This window comes from Schistocerca piceifrons, chromosome 5 (assembly GCF_021461385.2).
Source record: "Schistocerca piceifrons isolate TAMUIC-IGC-003096 chromosome 5, iqSchPice1.1, whole genome shotgun sequence".
In the NCBI taxonomy this organism is placed as follows: domain Eukaryota; kingdom Metazoa; phylum Arthropoda; class Insecta; order Orthoptera; family Acrididae; genus Schistocerca; species Schistocerca piceifrons.
In genome coordinates, this window is record NC_060142.1 from 587,695,377 (window position 1) to 587,701,553 (window position 6,177).

The 6,177-nt window shown below is 51.5% G+C and overlaps 3 non-coding genes across 3 annotated transcripts; all 3 read left to right on the forward strand.

Moving 5' to 3' along the window:
• The first annotated feature begins 318 nt into the window (after window positions 1–318).
• Trnas-cga lies at window positions 319–393 on the forward strand. The gene has a single exon. It is a non-coding gene; the product is annotated as a tRNA-Ser (tRNA).
• A 526-nt stretch (window positions 394–919) lies between these two features.
• Window positions 920–994, forward strand: Trnas-uga. Its single transcript has one exon. It is a non-coding gene; the product is annotated as a tRNA-Ser (tRNA).
• Window positions 995–3,628: 2,634 nt separating this feature from the next.
• Window positions 3,629–3,703, forward strand: Trnas-cga. Its single transcript has one exon. It is a non-coding gene; the product is annotated as a tRNA-Ser (tRNA).
• Window positions 3,704–6,177: the final 2,474 nt, after the last annotated feature.

Genomic DNA, 6,177 nt, shown 5'->3' on the forward strand with positions numbered 1-6,177 from the left:
GTACCGGACGTGAGTCGTGCTTCGGTAGCTCAGTTGGTAGAGCACTTGCCCGCGAAAGGCAAAGGTCCCGAGTTCGAGTCTCGGTCGGGCACACAGTTTTAATCTGCCAGGAAGTTTCATATCAGCGCACACTCCGCTGCAGAGTGAAAATCTCATTCTGGAAACATCCCCCAGGCTGTGGCTAAGCCATGTCTCCGCAATATCCTTTCTTTCAGGAGTGCTAGTTCTGCATGTTTCGCAGGAGAGCTTCTGTAAAGTTTGGAAGGTAGGAGACGAGGTACTGGCAGAAGTAAAGCTGTGAGTACCGGACGTGAGTCGTGCTTCGGTAGCTCAGTTGGTAGAGCACTTGCCCGCGAAAGGCAAAGGTCCCGAGTTCGAATCTCGGTCGGGCACACAGTTTTAATCTGCCAGGAAGTTTCATATCAGCGCACACTCCGCTGCAGAGTGAAAATCTCATTCTGGAAACATCCCCCAGGCTGTGGCTAAGCCATGTCTCCGCAATATCCTTTCTTTCAGGAGTGCTAGTTCTGCATGTTTCGCAGGAGAGCTTCTGTAAAGTTTGGAAGGTAGGAGACGAGGTACTGGCAGAAGTAAAGCTGTGAGTACCGGACGTGAGTCGTGCTTCGGTTCTCAGTTGGTAGAGCACTTGCCCGCGAAAGGCAAAGGTCCCGAGTTCGAGTCTCGGTCGGGCACACAGTTTCAATCTGCCAGGAAGTTTCATATCAGCGCACACCCCGCTGCAGAGTGAAAATCTCATTCTGGAAACATCCCCCAGGCTGTGGCTAAGCCATGTCTCCGCAATATCCTTTCTTTCAGGAGTGCTAGTTCTGCATGTTTCGCAGGAGAGCTTCTGTAAAGTTTGGAAGGTAGGAGACGAGGTACTGGCAGAAGTAAAGCTGTGAGTACCGGACGTGAGTCGTGCTTCGGTAGCTCAGTTGGTAGAGCACTTGCCCGTGAAAGGCAAAGGTCCCGAGTTCGAGTCTCGGTCGGGCACACAGTTTTAATCTGCCAGGAAGTTTCATATCAGCGCACACTCCGCTGCAGAGTGAAAATCTCATTCTGGAAACATCCCCCAGGCTGTGGCTAAGCCATGTCTCCGCAATATCCTTTCTTTCAGGAGTGCTAGTTCTGCATGTTTCGCAGGAGAGCTTCTGTAAAGTTTGGAAGGTAGGAGACGAGGTACTGGCAGAAGTAAAGCTGTGAGTACCGGACGTGAGTCGTGCTTCGGTAGCTCAGTTGGTAGAGCACTTGCCCGCGAAAGGCAAAGGTCCCGAGTTCGAGTCTCGGTCGGGCACACAGTTTTAATCTGCCAGGAAGTTTCATATCAGCGCACACTCCGCTGCAGAGTGAAAATCTCATTCTGGAAACATCCCCCAGGCTGTGGCTAAGCCATGTCTCCGCAATATCCTTTCTTTCAGGAGTGCTAGTTCTGCATGTTTCGCAGGAGGGCTTCTGTAAAGTTTGGAAGGTAGGAGACGAGGTACTGGCAGAAGTAAAGCTGTGAGTACCGGACGTGAGTCGTGCTTCGGTAGCTCAGTTGGTAGAGCACTTGCCCGCGAAAGGCAAAGGTCCCGAGTTCGAGTCTCGGTCGGGCACACAGTTTTAATCTGCCAGGAAGTTTCATATCAGCGCACACTCCGCTGCAGAGTGAAAATCTCATTCTGGAAACATCCCCCAGGCTGTGGCTAAGCCATGTCTCCGCAATATCCTTTCTTTCAGGAGTGCTAGTTCTGCATGTTTCGCAGGAGAGCTTCTGTAAAGTTTGGAAGGTAGGAGACGAGGTACTGGCAGAAGTAAAGCTGTGAGTACCGGACGTGAGTCGTGCTTCGGTAGCTCAGTTGGTAGAGCACTTGCCCGCGAAAGGCAAAGGTCCCGAGTTCGAGTCTCGGTCGGGCACACAGTTTTAATCTGCCAGGAAGTTTCATATCAGCGCACACTCCGCTGCAGAGTGAAAATCTCATTCTGGAAACATCCCCCAGGCTGTGGCTAAGCCATGTCTCCGCAATATCCTTTCTTTCAGGAGTGCTAGTTCTGCATGTTTCGCAGGAGAGCTTCTGTAAAGTTTGGAAGGTAGGAGACGAGGTACTGGCAGAAGTAAAGCTGTGAGTACCGGACGTGAGTCGTGCTTCGGTAGCTCAGTTGGTAGAGCACTTGCCCGCGAAAGGCAAAGGTCCCGAGTTCGAGTCTCGGTTGGGCACACAGTTTTAATCTGCCAGGAAGTTTCATATCAGCGCACACTCCGCTGCAGAGTGAAAATCTCATTCTGGAAACATCCCCCAGGCTGTGGCTAAGCCATGTCTCCGCAATATCCTTTCTTTCAGGAGTGCTAGTTCTGCATGTTTCGCAGGAGAGCTTCTGTAAAGTTTGGAAGGTAGGAGACGAGGTACTGGCAGAAGTAAAGCTGTGAGTACCGGACGTGAGTCGTGCTTCGGTAGCTCAGTTGGTAGAGCACTTGCCCGCGAAAGGCAAAGGTCCCGAGTTGGAGTCTCGGTCGGGCACACAGTTTTATTCTGCCAGGAAGTTTCATATCAGCGCACACTCCGCTGCAGAGTGAAAATCTCATTCTGGAAACATCCCCCAGGCTGTGGCTAAGCCATGTCTCCGCAATATCCTTTCTTTCAGGAGTGCTAGTTCTGCATGTTTCGCAGGAGAGCTTCTGTAAAGTTTGGAAGGTAGGAGACGAGATACTGGCAGAAGTAAAGCTGTGAGTACCGGACGTGAGTCGTGCTTCGGTAGCTCAGTTGGTAGAGCACTTGCCCGCGAAAGGCAAAGGTCCCGAGTTCGAGTCTCGGTCGGGCACACAGTTTTAATCTGCCAGGAAGTTTCATATCAGCGCACACTCCGCTGCAGAGTGAAAATCTCATTCTGGAAACGTCCCCCAGGCTGTGGCTAAGCCATGTCTCCGCAATATCCTTTCTTTCAGGAGTGCTAGTTCTGCATGTTTCGCAGGAGAGCTTCTGTAAAGTTTGGAAGGTAGGAGACGAGGTACTGGCAGAAGTAAAGCTGTGAGTACCGGACGTGAGTCGTGCTTCGGTAGCTCAGTTGGTAGAGCACTTGCCCGCGAAAGGCAAAGGTCCCGAGTTCGAGTCTCGGTCGGGCACACAGTTTTAATCTGCCAGGAAGTTTCATATCAGCGCACACTCCGCTGCAGAGTGAAAATCTCATTCTGGAAACATCCCCCAGGCTGTGGCTAAGCCATGTCTCCGCAATATCCTTTCTTTCAGGAGTGCTAGTTCTGCATGTTTCGCAGGAGAGCTTCTGTAAAGTTTGGAAGGTAGGAGACGAGGTACTGGCAGAAGTAAAGCTGTGAGTACCGGACGTGAGTCGTGCTTCGGTAGCTCAGTTGGTAGAGCACTTGCCCGCGAAAGGCAAAGGTCCCGAGTTCGAGTCTCGGTCGGGCACACAGTTTTAATCTGCCAGGATGTTTCATTACAGCGCACACTCCGCTGCAGAGTGAAAATCTCATTCTGGAAACATCCCCCAGGCTGTGGCTAAGCCATGTCTCCGCAATATCCTTTCTTTCAGGAGTGCTAGTTCTGCATGTTTCGCAGGAGAGCTTCTGTAAAGTTTGGAAGGTAGGAGACGAGGTACTGGCAGAAGTAAAGCTGTGAGTACCGGACGTGAGTCGTGCTTCGGTAGCTCAGTTGGTAGAGCACTTGCCCGCGAAAGGCAAAGGTCCCGAGTTCGAATCTCGGTCGGGCACACAGTTTTAATCTGCCAGGAAGTTTCATATCAGCGCACACTCCGCTGCAGAGTGAAAATCTCATTCTGGAAACATCCCCCAGGCTGTGGCTAAGCCATGTCTCCGCAATATCCTTTCTTTCAGGAGTGCTAGTTCTGCATGTTTCGCAGGAGAGCTTCTGTAAAGTTTGGAAGGTAGGAGACGAGGTACTGGCAGAAGTAAAGCTGTGAGTACCGGACGTGAGTCGTGCTTCGGTAGCTCAGTTGGTAGAGCACTTGCCCGCGAAAGGCAAAGGTCCCGAGTTCGAGTCTCGGTCGGGCACACAGTTTTAATCTGCCAGGAAGTTTCATATCAGCGCACACTCCGCTGCAGAGTGAAAATCTCATTCTGGAAACATCCCCCAGGCTGTGGCTAAGCCATGTCTCCGCAATATCCTTTCTTTCAGGAGTGCTAGTTCTGCATGTTTCGCAGGAGAGCTTCTGTAAAGTTTGGAAGGTAGGAGACGAGGTACTGGCAGAAGTAAAGCTGTGAGTACCGGACGTGAGTCGTGCTTCGGTAGCTCAGTTGGTAGAGCACTTGCCCGCGAAAGGCAAAGGTCCCGAGTTCGAGTCTCGGTCGGGCACACAGTTTTAATCTGCCAGGAAGTTTCATATCAGCGCACACTCCGCTGCAGAGTGAAAATCTCATTCTGGAAACATCCCCCAGGCTGTGGCTAAGCCATGTCTCCGCAATATCCTTTCTTTCAGGAGTGCTAGTTCTGCATGTTTCGCAGGAGAGCTTCTGTAAAGTTTGGAAGGTAGGAGACGAGGTACTGGCAGAAGTAAAGCTGTGAGTACCGGACATGAGTCGTGCTTCGGTAGCTCAGTTGGTAGAGCACTTGCCCGCGAAAGGCAAAGGTCCCGAGTTCGAGTCTCGGTCGGGCACACAGTTTTAATCTGCCAGGAAGTTTCATATCAGCGCACACTCCGCTGCAGAGTGAAAATCTCATTCTGGAAACATCCCCCAGGCTGTGGCTAAGCCATGTCTCCGCAATATCCTTTCTTTCAGGAGTGCTAGTTCTGCATGTTTCGCAGGAGAGCTTCTGTAAAGTTTGGAAGGTAGGAGACGAGGTACTGGCAGAAGTAAAGCTGTGAGTACCGGACGTGAGTCGTGCTTCGGTAGCTCAGTTGGTAGAGCACTTGCCCGCGAAAGGCAAAGGTCCCGAGTTCGAGTCTCGGTCGGGCACACAGTTTTAATCTGCCAGGAAGTTTCATATCAGCGCACACTCCGCTGCAGAGTGAAAATCTCATTCTGGAAACATCCCCCAGGCTGTGGCTAAGCCATGTCTCCGCAATATCCTTTCTTTCAGGAGTGCTAGTTCTGCATGTTTCGCAGGAGAGCTTCTGTAAAGTTTGGAAGGTAGGAGACGAGGTACTGGCAGAAGTAAAGCTGTGAGTACCGGACGTGAGTCGTGCTTCGGTAGCTCAGTTGGTAGAGCACTTGCCCGCGAAAGGCAAAGGTCCCGAGTTCGAGTCTCGGTCGGGCACACAGTTTTAATCTGCCAGGAAGTTTCATATCAGCGCACACTCCGCTACAGAGTGAAAATCTCATTCTGGAAACATCCCCCAGGCTGTGGCTAAGCCATGTCTCCGCAATATCCTTTCTTTCAGGAGTGCTAGTTCTGCATGTTTCGCAGGAGAGCTTCTGTAAAGTTTGGAAGGTAGGAGACGAGGTACTGGCAGAAGTAAAGCTGTGAGTACCGGACGTGAGTCGTGCTTCGGTAGCTCAGTTGGTAGAGCACTTGCCCGCGAAAGGCAAAGGTCCCGAGTTGGAGTCTCGGTCGGGCACACAGTTTTATTCTGCCAGGAAGTTTCATATCAGCGCACACTCCGCTGCAGAGTGAAAATCTCATTCTGGAAACATCCCCCAGGCTGTGGCTAAGCCATGTCTCCGCAATATCCTTTCTTTCAGGAGTGCTAGTTCTGCATGTTTCGCAGGAGAGCTTCTGTAAAGTTTGGAAGGTAGGAGACGAGATACTGGCAGAAGTAAAGCTGTGAGTACCGGACGTGAGTCGTGCTTCGGTAGCTCAGTTGGTAGAGCACTTGCCCGCGAAAGGCAAAGGTCCCGAGTTCGAGTCTCGGTCGGGCACACAGTTTTAATCTGCCAGGAAGTTTCATATCAGCGCACACTCCGCTGCAGAGTGAAAATCTCATTCTGGAAACATCCCCCAGGCTGTGGCTAAGCCATGTCTCCGCAATATCCTTTCTTTCAGGAGTGCTAGTTCTGCATGTTTCGCAGGAGAGCTTCTGTAAAGTTTGGAAGGTAGGAGACGAGGTACTGGCAGAAGTAAAGCTGTGAGTACCGGACGTGAGTCGTGCTTCGGTAGCTCAGTTGGTAGAGCACTTGCCCGCGAAAGGCAAAGGTCCCGAGTTGGAGTCTCGGTCGGGCACACAGTTTTAATCTGCCAGGAAGTTTCATATCAGCGCACACTCCGCTGCAGAGTGAAAATCTCATTC